We start from the raw sequence: 26377 nt of genomic DNA on the forward strand, positions 1-26377 counted from the left end.
CTCTTCAACATTCTTCCTAAATGTAACAATGTGAAACTCGAGAACGGCTGTTTCTGTTTCCTTTCAAAATGCTGCCACCAATATTTTCTGAATGGAAGACACCATCTTGTAGCATAAAGGGCCGAAAGGGGTTCTGGTCTGGCCGATGGTTGGTGGAGACATTTTGACTATATCTTGGACCTGCCCGGCCTCGCCCAAAATGGCGCCGGTATAAATGGGACTCGTAACTCCTTGCCCGCAAATGTATATCTAGAAAATGTTATTGTAAGTGGCCCTGTCGTATTTTAATTACAAAATGTACGTCCACCGATTCCGCAACTGTTAGACACCTTTGTTCTTGTCAAATAATGGCCCGCTCGTTACGTTCTTCTACAGTGTAAATGTCTCCTCATCATATACGATTTCAGTTTGCTCCGTGGCCGGCCCACGTGGTTATAGGCCCGTATTTGTATACTGACATTTTCACAATAAAGGTTTTTAAAACAAAACTCGGTAGTAGTATTTACATTTGTAAAGTTTTTACTTTTAGTGACTGTTTTCGAATCAGTAAAAGGCAAGTGAAATAAAGCAGTCCAATTACATGACGGAAAAAAGGTATAATATGTAGGAACGCAGTAAAGATAAATGGTCAAGGGCAGTTGTGTTTTCCACTCCTGCAACATAAAGTGATCGATAAGAATCTGATAATCAGGCGTATCGGCGACTAAGACAGCAGGCCGAATCTCTTTTACTCAACGGCTCCGTCATGGAAGGAAGAAACGCCCTTTTTCTCGAAAAAGGAATATATTTTACTTGCAAGACAGTTGTAAATTTTCCGGGAAAGTACATTAGCCTGGAATATTATAACATATGTTTGAAAAAAAAATATTGTTCGAAAATAATAAAAAGCGTAATTTTTAGGTCATATGACCAAGCTTTTCATCATTAAATTAACAAAAGTAAAATGAACCAATGAAAAGTTTTATTAACAAGTCACATGACCTGTTATGCTTACGTTACGCGCTGCGCGCCGCGCCTCGGATCACTTCCGGGTGCGCTAACGCGGCGTGTCATAAAACGAATTACGCGACAACGTAGGTCAAGAATATAGTCAAAATGTCTCCACCAACCAGCGTTCACAACACAACCCCTTTCAGCAGTCCAAAAAGTTCTGTTAAATGACAACAGAGGGGACAGGCAACAAGAACCATCAGTCAAAGAGGGGAGGGCAAGTTCTTCTCTTCCGGGTCATGTTGGGACGCTACCGGAACTGATCGAATTGGTAGTCTATAGTGTTTCTGGATGTTTCAGACTAAAGCTGGCGTCAGCATGAGACCACTACCATCTCGTAGCTCCGTCGTGGCCATTCCACGAGCAATCATGGCAGCCGCTCCCCACCAGAAGCCTGCGGGAGTCGGAGGCCCCCAAGACTTTTGTAGAATCTTCACGGCTGAGGGGACGCTTTTCGAGAATGGGACCCAAGCCCTAGCAGACAAGCGTCCGAGTTCCAAGGTGTCCCAGGGCCATTTTAGTGGACCAGGCCCAAAACCGAAGAGCCGGCCGCCATTTTGAGAGTCCTGTGGCAGCCGCCTATCGCTGCACCGCAAGAGCGGGCGCATCTAAACTACATGGTGAGCGAGACGCTGTAGTCGCAAGAGCGGGCGGTAAACAGCTGAATGGCGGAAGAGGCACAGTGTAGCAAAAGCGGGCGGAATGGCAACTAAAACGATAAAGGGGCGCCCCACTACATCTTGTCTTCAGGTCAAACGGATTGTGGGACAAGGTCCAGAATTGAAGAGTCATCAAAAGGCAAAAAGTTCAGCCGGACCCCGGGAGCCGGCCGCCTATGTCGGGGGCGATCTCAGGCTACACCAGTGCTATAAGACTTGGGGAGGGTGTCGGAGCCAAGCGTCTTCTCCGAGTCCATGGCCATCACACCGCCCCTCAGGGGCCTCCGTCAAGCTGTTTAGGAAGGTAACATATCACATTGTTTTCTAATGCAGTCAGGTCCACAAACGACACTCACTTACTTTGAGAATAGTGAAGCTGCAGTAGGTGGAAATAAGCTTCAGACAGTGTTACAAGCAGTGCTCAGAACTCTTAACTATGGCACCCAACATCCAGAACTTATGCTATTTGAGAATGGTAGTGACATCGAAGCATCTCAGGGACCAAAACCATTAACGTACTTTCACGTATGAAAATCTTACTTGGGGAGGGGGCAGGAGCGAAGCGCCCCCTCCCAGTCAGCGCCACCACACCGTATGTTGAAAATCTGAAGCCATCGTTCTACAAAGTCAACCAAACTTGGATTGAAAAATCTAGAAAAATGTACAAACTGAAAACCAGTTTTGGTCTGCATAGCATCAGTAGCAACGCTTGAGTCAGCTTTGTGTCAAGCCGCCATTTTGATTCAACAAAGCACAGGCATTGAAAAAGGCTGAAATTCAGAACTCTAAACTATGGCACCCAACATCCAGGAGCTTGCCATCTGGATCTTGGAGCCTTGTGCTGTTTTCGATCTATTCACACATCGGTCCACTACTGACATCATCTTATAAAACAACGTTATGTAAATAGTTTTTTAATAAAATGTTTTACCCTGTTTCTTTGCTGGTGTGTTGTCTATATTTTTTATATTTGCATAGGGTTTGTCGTTATTTTGTGCGGTATGGGTGATGGAGCCGAGCTGTCTTGCAGTCCTCATGGTGTGGAGCTCAGTTCATCTCACTATTTTCGTATTTCTCATGAAGGGTTGTTCCTAATATTTCTATTTTAGCGAGGTCAAAAAGAGATCTAATTAGTGGCCTACTGATTTTGCTCGATTACTTTTATTATTTTACACGATTTTTCACTATCTGCAAAGACTAAACAGAGTATTGCGACTTTGTGCTTGTTTGTAAATAGAGAATGATCCAAAGAGAACCAATTCTAAAACAGTAAATGCTTGGACAACAATCAATCAAATGGAGAGACAAGGAGGCACGACGGATTACAACGGGGGTAAAGGCCTGCGTTAACTACCCTTCAGTATCTGCAAAGAGAGAGTACTACTAAGACAAAAGAGGGGAGGGGGGGGGGGTGCAGCGTTCAAAGCACATCAGCGTGCATAAATACGAAAATGTTTTTATCTATCACGTACTTGACATTTTAAAGCTTTTCATATTTGCTATTAAAAAACCAATGAAATTCACAGAAAAAACCATAGGTTATAGTGGATATATAGTTAGAAATTTGCATTTAGAAAACCTTGAAAATTCAATGAAAAAACCATTGGTTTTAGGCCATATATAGTTAGGAATTAGCATTTACAAAACCTTATTTTACTCGCATAAAACCATTGAAATTCCATATATAGTTAGAAGCGCTAACTATATATCGCGCACCCGCAATCCACTGCTGATGATGTCACATATTACATCATTCATGACATGGTCAGTGACATCACTGATGACATCACTGATGACATCTCAAATGACATCACTGATGACAACTCAAATGACATCACTGATGACATCTCAAATGACATCACTGATGACATCACTGATGACAACTTAAATGACATCACTGATGACATCTCATTTGTCATCACTGATCACATCACTTATGTGATAATACAATGAACCTCTTCAGACTCTAATATAACCTTACATACACTCAGTATAAATAGACACTCACAGACTGTCACTCATCCATGGAGTTACTCACACACCTACTCAGTCATGCAAAGAATCAATCACACCTCCATTTCCTCAACTATAAAGTTATACACATCTTACTTATTCAAACATATAATAACACATATTTATTCTCTTATATAATCCCTGATACAAGCTCACAGTGATCGATACAGCCACTCACACATTCACTGGCTCTTATGTTCAGTTATTTATATATCTCAACTCTCACATGTATTGTGTTTTACATACGTACTTACTTGCTCATGTAGCAATGAGAAATCCATTCACTCACCAACACACCCATGCATAGTCAACCGCCCATATAGCTGTTTCCACATGCACTCTTGAACTCATACTCCTAGTGAATCAACTGCTTACACATCTATGCACAGAGTCACGCACCTCCCAGCCACCCACACACACACTCAGCCTCCCATTCAAATACTTGGGCAACCAATCAATAACCCATATGGCCACTCTTATAGCTACTGATCAACACATGCAGCAGCTTACACAACAACAAACATACTGATGCACAAATTAAGACAGTTTAGTCACTAACCCATGCACTCAGTGAGACACATTTAATCACTCACTCATACAGTCAGTCATGCACCTACTAAATTCTTCATCCAGACACTTATACATCCACTCATTCTTCAATATGTGAAACATATTTTAACTTTACAGAAACATACAGTCACTGGGTGTTGTCATCAGTGATGTCATCAGTGATGTCATTTGAGATGTCATCAGTGATGTCATCAGTGATGTCACTGACCATGTCATGAATGATGTAATATGTGACATCATCAGCAGTGGATTGCGGGTGCGCGATATATAGTTAGCGCTTCTAACTATATATGGAATTTCAATGGTTTTATGCGAGTAAAATAAGGTTTTGTAAATGCTAATTCCTAACTATATATGGCCTAAAACCAATGGTTTTTTCATTGAATTTTCAAGGTTTTCTAAATGCAAATTTCTAACTATATATCCACTATAACCTATGGTTTTTTCTGTGAATATATATATATATATATATATATATATATATATATATATATATATATATATATATATACACATTTCTAGATGTCTTTTCAGCTGGCATAAGGAAAATGAACATCAGGGTACTCCGCTATTTTGGTCGATGGACCAACTAGTAGAAGTTAATTGACGGGATCAAGATCAGCTCTATCACAATATTTTCCATTTAAATTTATGATAAAACTTGTCATGGCAAACAGACTTGAGTTTATATTTTATTATGTTTATCTAAATTCATTTATGAAAGAAAATTTGCATTTTCTAAAGAGAAATTCAAACATTTATCAAGCACATTCAGGAAAAAAGAAATTCAAAAGCATATTACCAATCTGCCATAGGAAGATAACAGAACTGCATAGAACAGGTTCCCAAGCTGTCTTTCTAACCTCCTCGATGTCTCCCTCCCGACATAGATTTACGCAATTCAATTTCTCTGCCCCATCAAAATTTAAAGTCCAAAAATTTCAAAGTCACTCTGCACAACAAATTATCCAATCCGACAGCATGCCGTGGTGCAATTCATGGTACCAAAAATTGTACCCACACCTTCTCTTAAGCACAGGCTCTTTTATACCCTTTTCCACTAACTATCTAATACAAAATTGAAACTTTTAGGGTCCGCACTCATTTCTTATTGGTCTATAAAGGAGGTGGTGAAAATCACCTCATTTCCTTCTTGTCCAAACTGGTTTTGTTTTTGCTTGGTCATCTCGAATATTTTCCCATGTGCAAATTATCCATGTTACCAATTACACTCAGTCCATGTATCTTTTATTCATAATATGAAACATCTTTTTCTTCCGTTTCCAGGCTCCCAAATGCAAGTGTCCTTTGGCACACCTCCCAGACATAGGCCAAACTGGCCTTGACATCTCTTGCTCCAGGCACAGGCCATGCACTCTTTTTCTGATTCATTCTACGCATGTGTAGGGGCCATCTTTTTCTCTCTTTCGGAGTCACTCTTAGTATTTCATTCAAACGGCCATTTTTAGAGTAGGCCGCACGGACCTCACTGGGAACTATTATGAAAACAAACACAACAGGTATTAGAAATAGAATTTTAGCCTTTCTGTTTACCTCCCACCATTTTAATTTTTCCCTGGTAGTAGTTACCTAGCAAAAGCAAACGAATATGCGTGATTTACTTACCATCTGCATTCTTTTGCCACAATACTTCTAATATAAGCACAAATACATACGTTTATTTTTGTTATATATCAAAATCACAGCTCTATATTAGTATGACTTTTCGATTAATTAATAATTAATTTTTTAGCAGAGCAGCAATTAGTTTTTCCACGTGTAGTGTTCATTCTATGTGCATTTTGTTGATTAGTTTTCATGCTTCACTCTATTAGTGAATGTTACAGTTATGAGAACTTGACTTTGCATGGGGTTACACAACATTTCTTTCCCCTGCTCCATCAGTGCCGACTAGATCCATGCTGCGCAGTGCGGCAGAGCACTATGCTGCGCATGCGCGGAGTGCGGCAGATCACTGGCAGTGAATCTTGTTGTCCAGTTTCCCGTAATCTCTTGAATGTCTAGAGATTGTGGCCAGCCTGGATCTTCAAGTATGACTTGCCTCGTGGTGGTCGGCGTCCTTGCTAGGCAAACATGCTACAGTGTTGCTGCAGCCTAGAGCTTGGTACATGGATGTTGGATTTTAAGTGTCTACTTTTATTTATTTATTTATTTATAAAGTATGGTTAAACTTAATACTTTTGGGTAATCTTACTACTTTTGGTATTCACAGAATGCATCTAGTAATAGTAACGTTAGGAGTGCCTTCTGTGAATACCAAAAGTAGTAAGTTTAACCAAAAGTAGTAAGTGCATTCTGTGAATACCAAAAGTATTAAGTTTAAGATTTTGTCTCAGATTAGTTCTGTGAATCGGGCCCAAAATTTACAGGCCTGGAAGAAGAATACAAGTGTGAAAAGGCAAGCTGGAAAGTCTAAAGCAACTAAAGTCAGAAAACGTGAGTTACAAACCTAAAAGCCAAAAGGTAAGCAACGGGTGCAATGCATTCCCGGGTCAGCTTCCGAATATCCCCAATATGTGTAACCTAATGAGGTTACCCCACCTCGGCACAGCACCTCCCCTCCTGACCCCCCCCCCCCCCCACCCCCCTCCACCCCATGGAGACCCTGAGCATCCCAATCCAGGATGGAGGATGAGAGGATTCAGGGAAGAGAGTGAGTGGGACTCTTGGGATAGGCGGAGGTACACAAGCCCAGTACATGAAATACATCCGCTGAGGACGGACCGCGGGTGCCGGGGCGATAACGGGGTATTTTTTCCGAGACTTAGATGGGGTATTTTAACTTTATTTCACGTCACTCCCAGCCAAGCAGGGCAGGGGGGGGGGGGGGGGGGGGGGAGGCGGCTGGCAGCGCCATTCGAGTGCTGTGGAAATCGCCTATTTCCACCTTTCCACCTCCTGTTGTCGATGGCTGTCCAAGTGTCAGATCTGAGAATCTCCGTCAATCCGCCAGGAGGCGCCAGATTGTGCTAGGCATTGAGAGCCAGGATAGACTAGGTCTCAGTCTCACGTACGACTGACTCTGTCCCACACCCAGCCCTACTGGCTTTTCAGAGGGACGTCCCTAAAGTCACATAGAAGGGTGGGATCCCGAGCACGAGCGAGAGGCTCGAAGGATTGAGGCTGGGGCAATGGCGAGCTGGCACGGCTTGGGCCCCGGGATATCGGACTCGAAGAGACGCCGAACAGCGTGCCCTGGGATATGGGACGCTAGGGACGCTGTACACATGTACTGTGCGCAATGGAATGTGAGACCCTGGTGACGCGGAACAGCGTGTGCTGGCGAATGGGTGTCCGCGTCTGGGACCTGAGACGACAGGTCCAGGGAGGTCACAGGAGTCCGCATGGCTGGGCTGCTCGCCATATCTCTGCCTCATCAGGGCGCTGGCTGTCAAGAAGGCGTTACAGTCAGGAGCATCCCTTCGTGTTACTGGAAACCACATCTGTTAATGAGCACAGAAGGGTACAGTGTGTGTGTTAACTGAACAATAATTAACTCATCATAGACGCGGGGCACATTCCAGTGAGGACCGCGGCACTCTCCTCACACCACCAGCCACAGGAAGCGCAAGAGCACACCGTGCGCTCTACAGAGACATCTGAGGCTGGACTTCATGGAAGGGAGAGACACTGGGGCAACTGTCCTTTGAGAGAGGGGCAGTGAGACACCCAAGGCTGGACATCATGGAGGGGAGAGACACTGGGGCACACTGACCCTTCTAGAGAGGGGCAGTGAGACACCTGAGGCTGGACATCATGGAAGGGAGAGACACTGGGGCACACTGACCCTTCCAGAGAGGGGCAGCGAGACACCCAAGGCTGGACATCATGGAGGGGAGAGACACTGGGACACACTGACCCTTCTAGAGAGGGGCAGCGAGACACCTGAGGCTGGACATCATGGAGGGGAGAGACACTGGGGCACGCTGACCCTTCTAGAGAGGGGCAGCGAGACACCTGAGGCTGGACATCATGGAGGGGAGAGACACTGGGGCACACTGACCCTTCTAGAGAGGGGCAGCGAGACACCTGAGGCTGGACATCATGGAAAGGAGAGACACTGGGGCACACTGACCCTTCTAGCGAGGGGCAGCGAGACACCTGAGGCTGGACATCATGGAGGGGAGAGACACTGGGGCACACTGACCCTTCTAGCGAGGGGCAGCGAGACACCTGAGGCTGGACATCATGGAGGGGAGAGACACTGGGGCACACTGACCCTTCTAGAGAGGGGCAGCGAGACACCTGAGGCTGGACATCATGGAGGGGAGAGACACTGGAGCACACTGACCCTTCTAGAGAGGGGCAGTGAGACATCCGAGGCTGGACATCACGGAAAGGAGAGACACTGGGGCACACTGACCCTTCTAGAGAGGGGAAGCGAGACACCTGAGGCTGGACATCATGGAAAGGAGAGACACTGGGGCACACTGACCCTTCTAGAGAGGGGCAGCGAGACACCTGAGGCTGGACATCACGGAAAGGAGAGACACTGGGGCACACTGATCCTTCTAGAGAGGGGCAGCGAGACACCTGAGGCTGGACATCATGGAATGGAGAGACACTGGGGCACACTGACCCTTCTAGAGAGGGGCAGCGAGACACCTGAGGCTGGACATCATGGAAAGGAGAGACACTGGGGCACACTGACCCTTCTAGAGCGGGGCAGTGAGACATCCGAGGCTGGACATCACGGAAAGGAGAGACACTGGGGCACACTGATCCTTCTAGAGAGGGGCAGCGAGACACCTGAGGCTGGACATCATGGAAAGGAGAGACACTGGGGCACACTGACCCTTCTAGAGCGGGGCAGCGAGACATCCGAGGCTGGACATCACGGAAAGGAGAGACACTGGGGCACAGTGACCCTTCTAGAGAGGGGCAGTGAGACACCCGAGGCTGGACATCATGGAGGGGAGAGACACTGGGGCACGCTGACCCTTCTAGAGAGGGGCAGCGAGACACCTGAGGCTGGACATCATGGAGGGGAGAGACACTGGGGCACACTGACCCTTCTAGAGAGGGGCAGCGAGACACCTGAGGCTGGACATCACGGAAAGGAGAGACACCGGGGCACACTGACCCTTCTAGAGAGGGGCAGCGAGACACCTGAGGCTGGACATCATGGAGGGGAGAGACACTGGGGCACACTGACCCTTCTAGACAGGGGCAGTGAGACATCCGAGGCTGGACATCACGGAAAGGAGAGACACCGGGGCACACTGACCCTTCTAGAGAGGGGCAGCGAGATACCGGAGGCTGGACATCATGGAAGGAAGAGACACTGGGGCACGCTGACCCTTCTAGAGAGGGGCAGTGAGACACCTGAGGCTGGACATCATGGAGGGGAGAGACACTGGGGCACACTGACCCTTCTAGAGAGGGGCAGCGAGACACCTGAGGCTGGACATCATGGAGGGGAGAGACACTGGGGCACACTGACCCTTCTAGAGAGGGGCAGCGAGACACCTGAGGCTGGACATCATGGAGGGGAGAGACACTGGGGCAACTGTCCTTTGAGAGAGGGGCAGTGAGACATCTGAGGCTGGACATCACCGAAAGGAGAGACACTGGGGCACACTGATCCTTCTAGAGAGGGGCAGCAAGACACCTGAGGCTGGACATCATGGAAGGGAGAGACACTGGGGCACACTGACCCTTCTAGAGAGGGGCAGCGAGACACCTGAGGCTGGACATCATGGAGGGGAGAGACACTGGGGCACACCGACCCTTCTAGAGAGGGGCAGCGAGACACCTGAGGCTGGACATCATGGAGGGGAGAGACACTGGGGCACACTGACCCATCTAGAGAGGGGCAGCGAGACATCTGAGGCTGGACATCATGGAAGGGAGAGACACTGGGGCACACTGACCCTTCTAGAGAGGGGCAGTGAGACATCTGAGGCTGGACATCATGGAAGGGAGAGACACTGGGGCAACTGTCCTTTGAGAGAGGGGCAGCGAGACACCTGAGGCTGGACATCATGGAACGGAGAGACACTGGGGCACACTGACCCTTCTAGAGAGGGGCAGCGAGACACCTGAGGCTGGACATCATGGAGGGGAGAGACACTGGGGCACACTGACCCTTCTAGAGAGGGGCAGTGAGACACCTGAGGCTGGACATCATGGAAGGGAGAGACACTGGGGCACACTGACCCTTCTAGAAAGGGGCAGCGAGACACCTGAGGCTGGACATCACGGAAAGGAGAGACACTGGGGCACACTGACCCTTCTAGGGAGGGGCAGCGAGACACCTGAGGCTGGACATCACGGAAAGGAGAGACACCGGGGCACACTGACCCTTCTAGAGAGGGGCAGCGAGACACCTGAGGCTGGACATCATGGAAGGGAGAGACACTGGGGCAACTGTCCTTTGAGAGAGGGGCAGCGAGACACCCAAGGCTGGACATCATGGAGGGGAGAGACACTGGGGCACACTGACCCTTCTAGAGAGGGGCAGCGAGACACCTGGGGCTGGACATCATGGAGGGGAGAGACACTGGGGCACACTGACCCTTCTAGAGAGGGGCAGCGAGACACCTGAGGCTGGACATCATGGAAAGGAGAGACACTGGGGCACACTGACCCTTCTAGAGAGGGGCAGCGAGACACCTGAGGCTGGACATCATGGAAAGGAGAGACACTGGGGCACACTGACCCTTCTAGAGAGGGGCAGCGAGACACCTGAGGCTGGACATCATGGAGGGGAGAGACACTGGGGCACACTGACCCTTCTAGAGAGGGGCAGCGAGACACCTGAGGCTGGACATCATGGAGGGGAGAGACACTGGAGCACACTGACCCTTCTAGAGAGGGGCAGTGAGACATCCGAGGCTGGACATCACGGAAAGGAGAGACACTGGGGCACACTGACCCTTCTAGAGAGGGGCAGCGAGACACCTGAGGCTGGACATCATGGAAAGGAGAGACACTGGGGCACACTGACCCTTCTAGAGCGGGGCAGTGAGACATCCGAGGCTGGACATCACGGAAAGGAGAGACACTGGGGCACAGTGACCCTTCTAGAGAGGGGCAGTGAGACACCTGAGGCTGGACATCATGGAGGGGAGAGACACTGGGGCACGCTGACCCTTCTAGAGAGGGGCAGTGAGACACCTGAGGCTGGACATCATGGAGGGGAGAGACACTGGGGCACACTGACCCTTCTAGAGAGGGGCAGCGAGACACCTGAGGCTGGACATCACGGAAAGGAGAGACACCGGGGCACACTGACCCTTCTAGAGAGGGGCAGTGAGACACCTGAGGCTGGACATCATGGAGGGGAGAGACACTGGGGCACACTGACCCTTCTAGACAGGGGCAGTGAGACATCCGAGGCTGGACATCACGGAAAGGAGAGACACCGGGGCACACTGACCCTTCTAGAGAGGGGCAGTGAGACACCTGAGGCTGGACATCATGGAGGGGAGAGACAATGGGGCACACTGACCCTTCTAGAGAGGGGCAGTGAGACACCTGAGGCTGGACATCATGGAGTGGAGAGGCACTGGGGCACACTGACCCTTCTAGAGAGGGGCAACGAGACACCTGAGGCTGGACATCATGGAAGGAAGAGACACTGGGGCACGCCGACCCTTCTAGAGAGGGGCAGTGAGACACCTGAGGCTGGACATCATGGAGGGGAGAGACACTGGGGCACACTGACCCTTCTAGAGAGGGGCAGCGAGACACCTGAGGCTGGACATCATGGAGGGGAGAGACACTGGGGCACACTGACCCTTCTAGAGAGGGGCAGCGAGACACCTGAGGCTGGACATCATGGAGGGGAGAGACACTGGGGCACACTGACCCTTCTAGAGAGGGGCAGCGAGACACCTGAGGCTGGACATCATGGAGGGGAGAGACACTGGGGCACACTGACCCTTCTAGAGAGGGGCAGCGAGACACCTGAGGCTGGACATCATGGAGGGGAGAGACACTGGGGCACACTGACCCTTCTAGAGAGGGGCAGCGAGACATCTGAGGCTGGACATCATGGAAGGGAGAGACACTGGGGCACACTGACCCTTCTAGAGAGGGGCAGTGAGACATCTGAGGCTGGACATCATGGAAGGGAGAGACACTGGGGCAACTGTCCTTTGAGAGAGGGGCAGCGAGACACCTGAGGCTGGACATCATGGAACGGAGAGACACTGGGGCACACTGACCCTTCTAGAGAGGGGCAGCGAGACACCTGAGGCTGGACATCATGGAGGGGAGAGACACTGGGGCACACTGACCCTTCTAGAGAGGGGCAGTGAGACACCTGAGGCTGGACATCATGGAAGGGAGAGACACTGGGGCACACTGACCCTTCTAGAAAGGGGCAGCGAGACACCTGAGGCTGGACATCACGGAAAGGAGAGACACTGGGGCACACTGACCCTTCTATGGAGGGGCAGCGAGACACCTGAGGCTGGACATCACGGAAAGGAGAGACACCGGGGCACACTGACCCTTCTAGAGAGGGGCAGCGAGACACCTGAGGCTGGACATCATGGAAGGGAGAGACACTGGGGCAACTGTCCTTTGAGAGAGGGGCAGCGAGACACCTGAGGCTGGACATCATGGAACGGAGAGACACTGGGGCACACTGACCCTTCTAGAGAGGGGCAGCGAGACACCTGAGGCTGGACATCATAGAAGGGAGAGACACCGGGGCACACTGACCCTTCTAGAGAGGGGCAGCGAGACATCTAAGTCTGGACATCATGGAAAGGAGAGACACTGGGGCAACTGTCCTTTGAGAGAGGGGCAGTGAGACACCTAAGGCTGGAAACCATGGAGGGGAGAGACACTGGGGCACACTGACCCTTCTAGAGACGGGGAGCGAGACACCTGAGGCTGGACATCATGGAAAGGAGAGACACTGGGGCAACTGTCCTTTGAGAGAGGGGCGGTGAGACACCTGAGGCTGGACATCATGGAAGGGAGAGACACTGGGGCACACTGACCCTTCTAGAGAGGGGCAACGAGACACCTGAGGCTGGACATCATGGAGGGGAGAGACACTGGGGCACACTGACCCTTCTAGGGAGGGGCAACGAGACACCTGAGGCTGGACATCATGGAGGGGAGAGGCATTGGGCACACTGACCCTTCTAGAGAGGGGCAACGAGACACCTGAGGCTGGACATCATGGAGGGGAGAGACACTGGGGCACACTGACCCTTCTAGAGAGGGGCAGCGAGACACCTGAGGCTGGACATCACGGAAAGGAGAGACACTGGGGCACACTGACCCTTCTAGAGAGGGGCAGTGAGACACCTGAGGCTGGACATCATGGAAGGGAGAGACACTGGGGCACACTGACCCTTCTAGAGAGGGGCAGTGAGACATCCGAGGCTGGACATCACGGAAAGGAGAGACACTGGGGCACACTGACCCTTCTAGAGAGGGGCAGCGAGACACCTGAGGCTGGACATCATGGAAGGGAGAGACACTGGGGCACACTGACCCTTCTAGAGAGGGGCAGCGAGACACCTGAGGCTGGACATCATGGAAGGGAGAGACACTGGGGCAAACTGACCCTTCTAGAGAGCGGCAATGAGACATCTGAGGCTGGACATCATGGAGGGGAGAGACACTGGGGCACACTGACCCTTCTAGAGAGGGGCAGCGAGACACCTGAGGCTGGACATCATGGGGGGGAGAGACACTGGGGCACACTGACCCTTCTAGAGAGGGGCAGTGAGACACCTTAGGGTGGACATCATGGAAGGGAGAGACACTGGGGCAACTGTCCTTTGAGAGAGGGGCAGCGAGACATCTGAGGCTGGACATCATGGAGGGGAGAGACACTGGGGCACACTGACCCTTCTAGAGAGGGGCAGTGAGACACCTGAGGCTGGACATCATGGAAGGGAGAGACACTGGGGCAACTGTCCTTTGAGAGAGGGGCAGTGAGACATCTGAGGCTGGACATCACGGAAAGGAAAGACACTGGTGCACACTGACCCTTCTAGAGAGGGGCAGTGAGACATCCGAGGCTGGACATCACGGAAAGGAGAGACACTGGGGCACACTGACCCTTCTAGAGAGGGGCAGTGAGACATCCGAGGCTGGACATCACGGAAAGGAGAGACACTGGGGCAACTGTCCTTTGAGAGAGGGGCAGTGAGACACCTGAGGCTGGACATCATGGAACGGAGAGACACTGGGGCACACTGACCCTTCTAGAGAGGGGCAGCGAGACATCTGAGTCTGGACATCATGGAAAGGAGAGACACTGGGGCAACTGTCCTTTGAGAGGGGGGAGTGAGACATCTGAGGCTGGAAACCATGGAGGGGAGAGACACTGGGGCAACTGTCCTTTGAGAGAGGGGCAGTGAGACACCTGAGGCTGGACATCATGGAAATTAGAGACACTGGGGCAACTGTCATTTGAGAGAGGGGGAGCGAGACACCTGAGGCTGGACATCATGGAGGGGAGAGGCATTGGGCACACTGACCCTTCTAGAGAGGGGCAACGAGACACCTGAGGCTGGACATCATGGAGGGGAGAGACACTGGGGCACACTGACCCTTCTAGAGAGGGGCAGCGAGACACCTGAGGCTGGACATCACGGAAAGGAGAGACACTGGGGCACACTGACCCTTCTAGAGAGGGGCAGTGAGACACCTGAGGCTGGACATCATGGAAGGGAGAGACACTGGGGCACACTGACCCTTCTAGAGAGGGGCAGTGAGACATCCGAGGCTGGACATCACGGAAAGGAGAGACACTGGGGCACACTGACCCTTCTAGAGAGGGGCAGCGAGACACCTGAGGCTGGACATCTTGGAAGGGAGAGACACTGGGGCACACTGACCCTTCTAGAGAGGGGCAGCGAGACACCTGAGGCTGGACATCATGGAAGGGAGAAACACTGGGGCAAACTGACCCTTCTAGAGAGCGGCAATGAGACATCTGAGGCTGGACATCATGGAGGGGAGAGACACTGGGGCACACTGACCCTTCTAGAGAGGGGCAGCGAGACACCTGAGGCTGGACATCATGGGGGGGAGAGACACTGGGGCACACTGACCCTTCTAGAGAGGGGCAGTGAGACACCTGAGGCTGGACATCATGGAAGGGAGAGACACTGGGGCAACTGTCCTTTGAGAGAGGGGCAGCGAGACATCTGAGGCTGGACATCATGGAGGGGAGAGACACTGGGGCACACTGACCCTTCTAGAGAGGGGCAGTGAGACACCTGAGGCTGGACATCATGGAAGGGAGAGACACTGGGGTAACTGTCCTTTGAGAGAGGGGCAGTGAGACATCTGAGGCTGGACATCACGGAAAGGAAAGACACTGGTGCACACTGACCCTTCTAGAGAGGGGCAGTGAGACATCCGAGGCTGGACATCACGGAAAGGAGAGACACTGGGGCACACTGACCCTTCTAGAGAGGGGCATTGAGACATCCGAGGCTGGACATCACGGAAAGGAGAGACACTGGGGCAACTGTCCTTTGAGAGAGGGGCAGTGAGACACCTGAGGCTGGACATCATGGAACGGAGAGACACTGGGGCACACTGACCCTTCTAGAGAGGGGCAGCGAGACATCTGAGTCTGGACATCATGGAAAGGAGAGACACTGGGGCAACTGTCCTTTGAGAGAGGGGGAGTGAGACATCTGAGGCTGGAAACCATGGAGGGGAGAGACACTGGGGCAACTGTCCTTTGAGAGAGGGGCAGTGAGACACCTGAGGCTGGACATCATGGAAATTAGAGACACTGGGGCAACTGTCCTTTGAGGGGGAGCGAGACACCTGAGGCTGGACATCATGGAAAGGAGAGACACTGGGGCAACTGTCCTTTGAGAGAGGGGCAGTGAGACACCTGAGGCTGGACATCATGGAAGGGAGAGACACTGGGGCACACTGACCCTTCTAGAGAGGGGCAGTGAGACATCCGAGGCTGGACATCATGGAAGGGAGAGACACTGGGGCAACTGTCCTTTGAGAGAGGGGCAGTGAGACACCTGAGGCTGGACATCATGGAAAGGAGAGACACTGGGGCAACTGTCCTTTGAGAGAGGGGCAGTGAGACACCTGAGGCTGGACATCATAGAAGGGAGAGACACCGGGGCACACTGACCCTTCTAGAGAGGGGCAGCGAGACATCTGAGTCTGGACATCATGGAAAGGAGAGACACTGGGGCAACTGTCCTTTGAGAGAGGGGGAGTGAGACATCTGAGGCTGGAAACCATGGAGGGGAGAGACACTGGGGCAACTGTCCTTTGAGAGAGGGGCAGTGAGACACCTGAGGCTGGACATCATGGAAATTAGAGACACTGGGGCAACTGTCCTTTGAGAGAGGGGGAGCGAGACACCTGAGGCTGGACATCATGGAAAGGAGAGACACTGGGGCAACTGTCCTTTGAGAGAGGGGCAGTGAGACACCTGAGGCTGGACATCATGGAAGGGAGAGACACTGGGGCACACTGACCCTTCTAGAGAGGGGCAGTGAGACATCCGAGGCTGGACATCATGGAAGGGAGAGACACTGGGGCAACTGTCCTTTGAGAGAGGGGCAGTGAGACACCTGAGGCTGGACATCATGGAAAGGAGAGACACTGGGGCAACTGTCCTTTGAGAGAGGGGCAGTGAGACACCTGAGGCTGGACATCATGGAAGGGAGAGACACTGGGGCAGACTGACCCTTCTAGAGAGGGGCAGTGAGCCATCTGAGGCTGGACATCACGGAAAGGAAAGACACTGGTGCACACTGACCCTTCTAGAGAGGGGCAGTGAGACATCCGAGGCTGGACATCACGGAAAGGAGAGACACTGGGGCACACTGACCCTTCTAGAGAGGGGCAGTGAGACATCCGAGGCTGGACATCACGGAAAGGAGAGACACTGGGGCACACTGACCCTTCTAGAGAGGGGCAGTGAGACACCTGAGGCTGGACATCATGGAACGGAGAGACACTGGGGCACACTGACCCTTCTAGAGAGGGGCAGCGAGACACCTGAGGCTGGACATCATAGAAGGGAGAGACACCGGGGCACACTGACCCTTCTAGAGAGGGGCAGCGAGACATCTGAGTCTGGACATCATGGAAAGGAGAGACACTGGGGCAACTGTCCTTTGAGAGAAGGGGAGCGAGACACCTGAGGCTGGACATCATGGAAAGGAGAGACACTGGGGCAACTGTCCTTTGAGAGAGGGGCAGTGAGACACCTGAGGCTGGACATCATGGAAGGGAGAGACACTGGGGCACACTGACCCTTCTAGAGAGGGGCAGTGAGACATCCAAGGCTGGACATCATGGAAGGGAGAGACACTGGGGCAACTGTCCTTTGAGAGAGGGGCAGTGAGACACCTGAGGCTGGACATCATGGAAAGGAGAGACACTGGGGCACACTGACCCTTCTAGAGAGGGGCAGTGAGACATCCGAGGCTGGACATCACAGAAAGGAGAGACACTGGGGCACACTGACCCTTCTAGAGAGGGGCAGCGAGACACCTGAGGCTGGACATCATGGAAGGGAGAGACACTGGGGCACACTGACCCTTCTAGAGAGGGGCAGCGAGACACCTGAGGCTGGACATCATGGAAGGGAGAGACACTGGGGCACACTGACCCTTCTAGAGAGGGGCAGTGAGACATCTGAGGCTGGACATCATGGGGGGGAGAGACACTGGGGCACGCTGACCCTTCTAGAGAGGGGCAGCGAGACACCTGAGGCTGGACATCATGGAAGGGAGAGACACTGGGGCACACTGACCCTTCTAGAGAGGGGCAGCGAGACACCTGAGGCTGGACATCATGGGGGGGAGAGACACTGGGGCAACTGACCTTTGAGAGAGGGGCAGTGAGACACCTGAGGCTGGACATCATGGAGGGGAGAGACACTGGGGCACACTGACCCTTCTAGAGAGGGGCAGTGAGACACCTGAGGCTGGACATCATGGAGGGGAGAGACACTGGGGCACACTGACCCTTCTAGAGAGGGGCAGTGAGACACCTGAGGCTGGACATCATGGAGGGGAGAGACACTGGGGCACACTGACCCTTCTAGAGAGGGGCAGTGAGACATCCGAGGCTGGACATCACGGAAAGGAGAGACACTGGGGCACACTGACCCTTCTAGAGAGGGGCAGCGAGACACCTGAGGCTGGACATCACGGAAAGGAGAGACACTGGGGCACACTGACCCTTCTAGAGAGGGGCAGTGAGACATCCGAGGCTGGACATCATGGAAGGGAGAGACACTGGGGCACACTGACCCTTCTAGAGAGGGGCAGTGAGACATCCGAGGCTGGACATCACGGAAAGGAGAGACACTGGGGCACACTGACCCTTCTAGAGAGGGGCAGTGAGACATCCGAGGCTGGACATCATGGAAGGGAGAGACACTGGGGCACACTGACCCTTCTAGAGAGGGGCAGTGAGACACCTAAGGCTGGAAACCATGGAGGGGAGAGACACTGGGGCACACTGACCCTTCTAGAGAGGGGCAGCGAGACACCTGAGGCTGGACATCACGGAAAGGAGAGACACTGGGGCACACTGACCCCTCTAGAGAGGGGCAGCGAGACACCTGAGGCTGGACATCACGGAAAGGAGAGACACTGGGGTACAGTGACCCTTCTAGAGAGGGGCAGCGAGACACCTGAGGCTGGACATCACGGAAAGGAGAGACACTGGGGCACAGTGACCCTTCTAGAGAGGGGCAGTGAGACACCTGAGGCTGGACATCATGGAGGGGAGAGACACTGGGGCACGCTGACCCTTCTAGAGAGGGGCAGTGAGACACCTGAGGCTGGACATCATGGAAGGGAGAGACACTGGGGCACACTGACCCTTCTAGAGAGGGGCAGCGAGACACCTGAGGCTGGACATCATAGAAGGGAGAGACACCGGGGCACACTGACCCTTCTAGAGAGGGGCAGCGAGACACCTGAGGCTGGACATCATGGAAGGGAGAGACACTGGGGCACACTGACCCTTCTAGAGAGGGGCAGCGAGACATCTGAGGCTGGACATCATGGAGGGGAGAGACACTGGGGCACACTGACCCTTCTAGAGAGGGGCAGTGAGACACCTGAGGCTGGACATCATGGAAGGGAGAGACACTGGGGCAACTGTCCTTTGAGAGAGGGGCAGTGAGACATCTGAGGCTGGACATCACGGAAAGGAGAGACACTGGGGCACACTGACCCTTCTAGAGAGGGGCAGCGAGACATCTGAGGCTGGACATCATGGAGGGGAGAGACACTGGGGCAACTGACCTTTGAGAGAGGGGGAGCGAGACACCTGAGGCTGGACATCATGGAACGGAGAGACACTGGGGCACACTGACCCTTCTAGAGAGGGGCAGCGAGACACCTGAGGCTGAACATCATGGAGGGGAGAGACACTGGGGCACACTGACCCTTCTAGAGAGCGGCAGTGAGACATCTACGGCTGGACATCACGGAAAGGAGAGACACTGGGGCACACTGACCCTTCTAGAGAGGGGCAGCGAGACATTTGAGGCTGGACATCATGGAGGGGAGAGACACTGGGGCAACTGACCTTTGAGAGAGGGGGAGCGAGACACCTGAGGCTGGACATCATGGAGGGGAGAGACACTGGGGCACACTGACCCTTCTAGAGAGGGGCAGCGAGACATCTGAGGCTGGACATCATGGAGGGGAGAGACACTGGGGCACACTGACCCTTCTAGACAGGGGCAGTGAGACATCTGAGGCTGGAAATCATGGAAGGGAGAGACACTGGGGCACACTGACCCTTCTAGAGAGGGGCTGCGAGACACCTGAGTCTGGACATCATGGAAGGGAGAGACACTGGGGCACACTGACCCTTCTAGATAGGGGCAGTGAGACATCTGAGGCTGGAAATCATGGAAGGGAGAGACACTGGGGCACACTGACCCTTCTAGAGAGGGGCTGCGAGACACCTGAGGCTGGACATCATGGAAGGGAGAGACACTGGGGCAACTGTTCTTTGAGAGAGGGGCAGTGAGACATCTGAGGCTGGACATCACGGAAAGGAGAGACACTGGGGCACACTGACCCTTCTAGAGAGGGGCAGCGAGACATCTGAGGCTGGACATCATGGAGGGGAGAGACACTGGGGCACACTGACCCTTCTAGAGAGGGGCAGTGAGACATCTGAGGCTGGGCATCATGGGGGGGAGAGACACTGGGGCAACTGACCTTTGAGAGAGGGGCAGCGAGACACCCGAGGCTGGACATCATGGAGGGGAGAGACACTGGGGCACACTGAACCTTCTAAAGAGGGGCAGTGAGACACCTGAGGCTGGACATCATGGAAGGGAGAGACACTGGGGCAACTGTCCCTGGAGAGAGGGGCACTGACTGCTCCCGAGACTGGACACCATGGAGGGGAGAGACACTGGGGCACACTGACCCTTCTAGAGAGGGGCAGCGAGACACCTGAGGCTGGACATCATGGAAGGGAGAGACACCGGGGCACACTGATCCTTCTAGAGCGGGGCAGCGAGACACCTGAGGCTGGACATCATGGAAGGGAGAGACACTGGGGCAACTGTCCTTTGAGAGAGGGGCAGTGAGACATCTGAGGCTGGACATCATGGACGGGAGAGACACTGGGGCACACTGACCCTTCTAGAGAGGGGCAGTGAGACATCTGAGGCTGGACATCATGGATGGGAGAGACACTGGGGCACACTGACCCTTCTAGAGAGGGGCAGTGAGACATCTGAGGCTGGACATCATGGAAGGGAGAGACACTGGGGCACTCTGACCCTTCTAGAGAGGGGCAGTGAGACATCTGAGGCTGGACATCATGGACGGGAGAGACACTGGGGCACACTGACCCTTCTAGAGAGGGGCAGTGAGACACCTGAGGCTGGACATCACGGAAAGGAGAGACACTGGGGCACACTGACCCTTCTAGAGAGGGGCAGCGAGACACCTGAGGCTGGACATCATGGAGGGGAGAGACACTGGGGCACACTGACCCTTCTAGAGAGGGGCAGTGAGACATCTGAGGCTGGACATCACGGAAAGGAGAGACACTGGGGCACACTGACCTTGGAAAGAGGGGCACTGACTGCTCCCGAGACTTGACACCATGGAGGGGAGAGACACTGGGGCACACTGACCCTTCTAGAGAGGGGCAGCGAGACATCTGAGGCTGGACATCATGGAAGGGAGAGACACTGGGGCACACTGACCCTTCTAGAGAGGGGCAGCGAGACATCTGAGGCTGGACATCATGGAGGGGAGAGACACTGGGGCAACTGTCCTTGGAGAGAGGGGCACTGACTGCTCCCGAGACTGGACACCATGGAGGGGAGAGACACTGGGGCACACTGATCATTCTAGGGAGGGGCAGTGAGACATCTCTGGCTGGACATCATGGAAGGGAGAGACACTGGGGCAACTGTCCTTGGAGAGAGGGGCACTGACTGCGCCCGAGACTGAACACCATGGAGGGGAGAGACACTGGGGCACACTGATCATTCTAGGGAGGGGCAGTGAGACATCTCAGGCTGGACATCATGGAGGGGAGAGACACTGGGGCACACTGATCCTTCTAGAGAGGGGCAGCCAGACATCTGAGGCTGGACATCATGGAGGGCAGAGACACTGGGGCACACTGACCCTTCTAGAGAGGGGCAGCGAGACACCTGATGCTGGACATCATGGAATGGAGAGACACTGGGGCACACTGACCCTTCGAGAGAGGGGCAGTGAGACATCTGAGGCTGGACATCACGGAAAGGAGAGACACTGGGGCACACTGACCCTTCTAGAGAGGGGCAGCAAGACACCTGAGGCTGGACATCATGGAGGGCAGAGACACTGGGGCACACTGACCCTTCCAGAGAGGGGCAGTGAGACACCTGAGGCTGGACATCATGGAAGGGAGAGACACTGGGGCACACTGACCCTTCTAGAGAGGGGCAGTGAGACACCTGAGGCTGGACATCATGGAAGGGAGAGACACTGGGGCACACTGACCCTTCTAGAGAGGGGCAGCCAGACATCTGAGGCTGGACATCATGGAGGGCAGAGACACTGGGGCACACTGACCCTTCTAGAGAGGGGCAGCGAGACACCTGAGGCTGGACATCATGGAATGGAGAGACACTGGGGCACACTGACCCTTCGAGAGAGGGGCAGTGAGACATCTGAGGCTGGACATCACGGAAAGGAGAGACACTGGGGCACACTGACCCTTATAGAGATGGGCAGCAAGACACCTGAGGCTGGACATCATGGAAGGGAGAGACACTGGGGCACACTGATCCTTCTAGAGAGGGGCAGTGAGACACCTGAGGCTGGACATCATGGAACGGAGAGACACTGGGGCACACTGACCCTTCTAGAGAGGGGCAGCGAGACATCTGAGGCTGGACATCATGGAGGGGAGAGACACTGGGGCACACTGACCCTTCTAGAGAGGGGCAGTGAGACACCTGAGGCTGGACATCATGGAAGGGAGAGACACTGGGGCAACTGTCCTTTGAGAGAGGGGCAGTGAGACATCTGAGGCTGGACATCACGGAAAGGAGAGACACTGGGTCACACTGACCCTTCTAGAGAGGGGCAGTGAGACATCTGAGGCTGGACATCATGGAGGGGAGAGACACTGGGGCACACTGATCCTTCTAGAGAGGGGCAGTGAGGCATCTGAGGCTGGACATCATGGAAAGGAGAGACACTGGGTCACACTGACCCTTCTAGAGAGGGGCAGTGAGACATCTGAGGCTGGACATCATGGAGGGGAGAGACACTGGGGCACACTGACCCTTCTAGAGAGGGGCAGTGAGACATCCGAGGCTGGACATCACGGAAAGGAGAGACACTGGGGCACACTGACCCTTCTAGAGAGGGTCAGTGAGACACCTGAGGCTGGACATCACGGAAAGGAGAGACACTGGGGCACACTGACCCTTCTAGAGAGGGGCAGCGAGACTCCCGAGGCTGGACATCATGGAAGGGAGAGACACTGGGGAACACTGACCCTTCTAGAGAGGGGCAGTGAGACATCTGGGGCTGGACATCATGGAAGGGAGAGACACTGGGGCAACTGTCCTTTGAGAGAGGGGCAGTGAGACACCTGAGGCTGGACATCATGGAAGGGAGAGACACTGGGGCACACTGACCGTTCTAGAGAGGGGCAGTGAGACACCTGAGGCTGGACATCATGGAATGGAGAGACACGGGGGCACACTGACCCTTCGAGAGAGGGGCAGTGAGACATCTGAGGCTGGACATCACGGAAAGGAGAGACACTGGGGCACACTGACCCTTCTAGAGAGGGGCAGTGAGACATCTGAGGCTGGACATCACGGAAAGGAGAGACACTGGGGCACACTGACCCTTCTAGGGAGGGGCAACGAGACACCTGAGGCTGGACATCATGGAGGGGAGAGACACTGGGGCACACTGACCCTTCTAGAGAGGGGCAGCGAGACACCTGAGGCTGGACATCATGGAAAGGAGAGACACTGGGGCACACTGACCCTTCTAGAGAGGGGCAGCGAGACACCTGAGGCTGGACATCATGGAGGGGAGAGACACTGGGGCACACTGACCCTTCTAGAGAGGGGCAGCGAGACACCTGAGGCTGGACATCATGGAAGGGAGAGACACTGGGGCACACTGACCCTTCTAGAGAGGGGCAGCGAGACATCTGAGGCTGGACATCATGGAGGGGAGAGACACTGGGGCACACTGACCCTTCTAGAGAGGGGCAGTGAGACACCCGAGGCTGGACATCATGGAAGGGAGAGACACTGGGGCACACTGACCCTTCTAGGGAGGGGCAGCGAGACACCTGAGGCTGGACATCATGGAAGGGAGAGACACTGGGGCAACTGTCCTTTGAGAGAGGGGCAGTGAGACATCTGAGGCTGGACATCACGGAAAGGAGAGACACTGGGGCACACTGATCCTTCTAGAGAGGGGCAGTGAGGCATCTGAGGCTGGACATCATGGAAGGGAGAGACACTGGGGCACACTGATCCTTCTAGAGAGGGGCAGCGAGACACCTGAGGCTGGACATCACGGAAAGGAGAGACACTGGGGCACACTGATCCTTCTAGAGAGGGGCAGCGAGACACCTGAGGCTGGACATCACGGAAAGGAGAGACACTGGGGCACACTGATCCTTCTAGAGAGGGGCAGTGAGACATCTAAGGCTGGACATCATGGAAGGGAGAGACACTGGGGCAACTGTCCTTTGAGAGAGGGGCAGTGAGCCATCTGAGGCTGGACATCACGGAAAGGAAAGACACTGGTGCACACTGACAATTCTAGAGAGGGGCAGTGAGACATCCGAGGCTGGACATCACGGAAAGGAGAGACACTGGGGCACACTGACCCTTCTAGAGAGGGTCAGTGAGACACCTGAGGCTGGACATCACGGAAAGGAGAGACACTGGGGCACACTGACCCTTCTAGAGAGGGGCAGTGAGACATCTGAGGCTGGACATCATGGAAGGGAGAGACACTGGGGCACACTGACCCTTCTAGAGAGGGGCAGTGAGACATCTGGGGCTGGACATCATGGAAGGGAGAGACACTGGGGCAACTGTCCTTTGAGAGAGGGGCAGTGAGACATCTGAGGCTGGACATCATGGAAGGGAGAGACACTGGGGCAACTGTCCTTTGAGAGAGGGGCAGTGAGACACCCAAGGCTGGACATCACAGAAAGGAGAGACACTGGGGCACACTGACCCTTCTAGAGAGGGGCAGTGAGACATCTGCGGCTGGACATCATGGAAGGGAGAGACACAGGGGCACCTGTCCTTTGAGAGAGGGGCAGTGAGACATCTGAGGCTGGACATCACGGAAAGGAGAGACACTGGGGCACACTGACCCTTCTAGAGAGGGGCAGTGAGACATCTGAGGCAGGACATCATGGAGGGGAGAGACACTGGGGCACACTGACCCTTCTAGGGAGGGGCAGTGAGACACCTGAGGCTGGACATCATGGAAGGGAGAGCCACTGGGGCACACTGACCCTTCTAGAGAGGGGCAGTGAGACATCTGGGGCTGGACATCATGGAAGGGAGAGACACTGGGGCAACTGTCCTTTGAGAGAGGGGCAGCAAGACACCTGAGGCTGGACATCACAGAAAGGAGAGACACTGGGGCACACTGACCCTTCTAGAGAGGGGCAGTGAGACATCTGAGGCTGGACATCATGGAAGGGAGAGACACTGGGGCAACTGTCCTTTGAGTGAGGGGCAGTGAGACATCTGAGGCTGGACATCATGAGAGGGAGAGACACTGGGGCACACTGACCCTTCTAGAGAGAGGCAGTGAGACATCTGAGGCAGGACATCATGGAGGGGAGAGACACTGGGGCAACTGTCCTTTGAAAGAGGGGCAGTGAGGCATCTGAGGCTGGACATCATGGAAGGGAGAGACACTTTGGCAACTGTCCTTTGAGAGAGGGGCAGTGAGACACCTGAGGCTGGACATCACAGAAAGGAGAGACACTGGGGCACACTGACCCTTCTAGAGAGGGGCAGTAAGACATCTGAGGCTGGACATCATTGAAGGGAGAGACACTGGGGCACCTGTCCTTTGAGAGAGGGGCAGTGAGACATCTGAGGCTGGATATCACGGAAAGGAGAGACACTGGGGCACACTGACCCTTCTAGAGAGGGGCAGTGAGACATCTGAGGCTGGACATCATGGAGGGGAGAGACACTGGGGCACACTGACCCTTCTAGAGAGGGGCAGCGAGACACCTGAGGCTGGACATCACGGAAAGGAGAGACACTGGGGCAACTGTCCTTGGAGAGAGGGGCAGTGAGACATCTGAGGCTGGACATCACCGAAAGGAGAGACACTGGGGCACACTGTCCCTTCTAGAGAGGGGCAACGAGACACCTGAGGCTGGACATCATGGAGGGGAGAGACACTGGGGCACACTGACCCTTCTAGAGAGGGGCAGTGAGACATCCGAGGCTGGACATCATGGAGGGGAGAGACACTGGGGCACACTGACCCTTCTAGAGAGGGGCAGCGAGACACCTGAGGCTGGACATCATGGAGGGGAGAGACACTGGGGCACACTGACCCTTCTAGAGAGGGGCAGCGAGACACCTGAGGCTGGACATCACGGAAAGGAGAGACACTGGGGCACACTGACCCTTCTAGAGAGGGGCA

The sequence above is a fragment of the Lissotriton vulgaris genome, chromosome 7, assembly GCF_964263255.1.
Source record: "Lissotriton vulgaris chromosome 7, aLisVul1.2, whole genome shotgun sequence".
In the NCBI taxonomy this organism is placed as follows: domain Eukaryota; kingdom Metazoa; phylum Chordata; class Amphibia; order Caudata; family Salamandridae; genus Lissotriton; species Lissotriton vulgaris.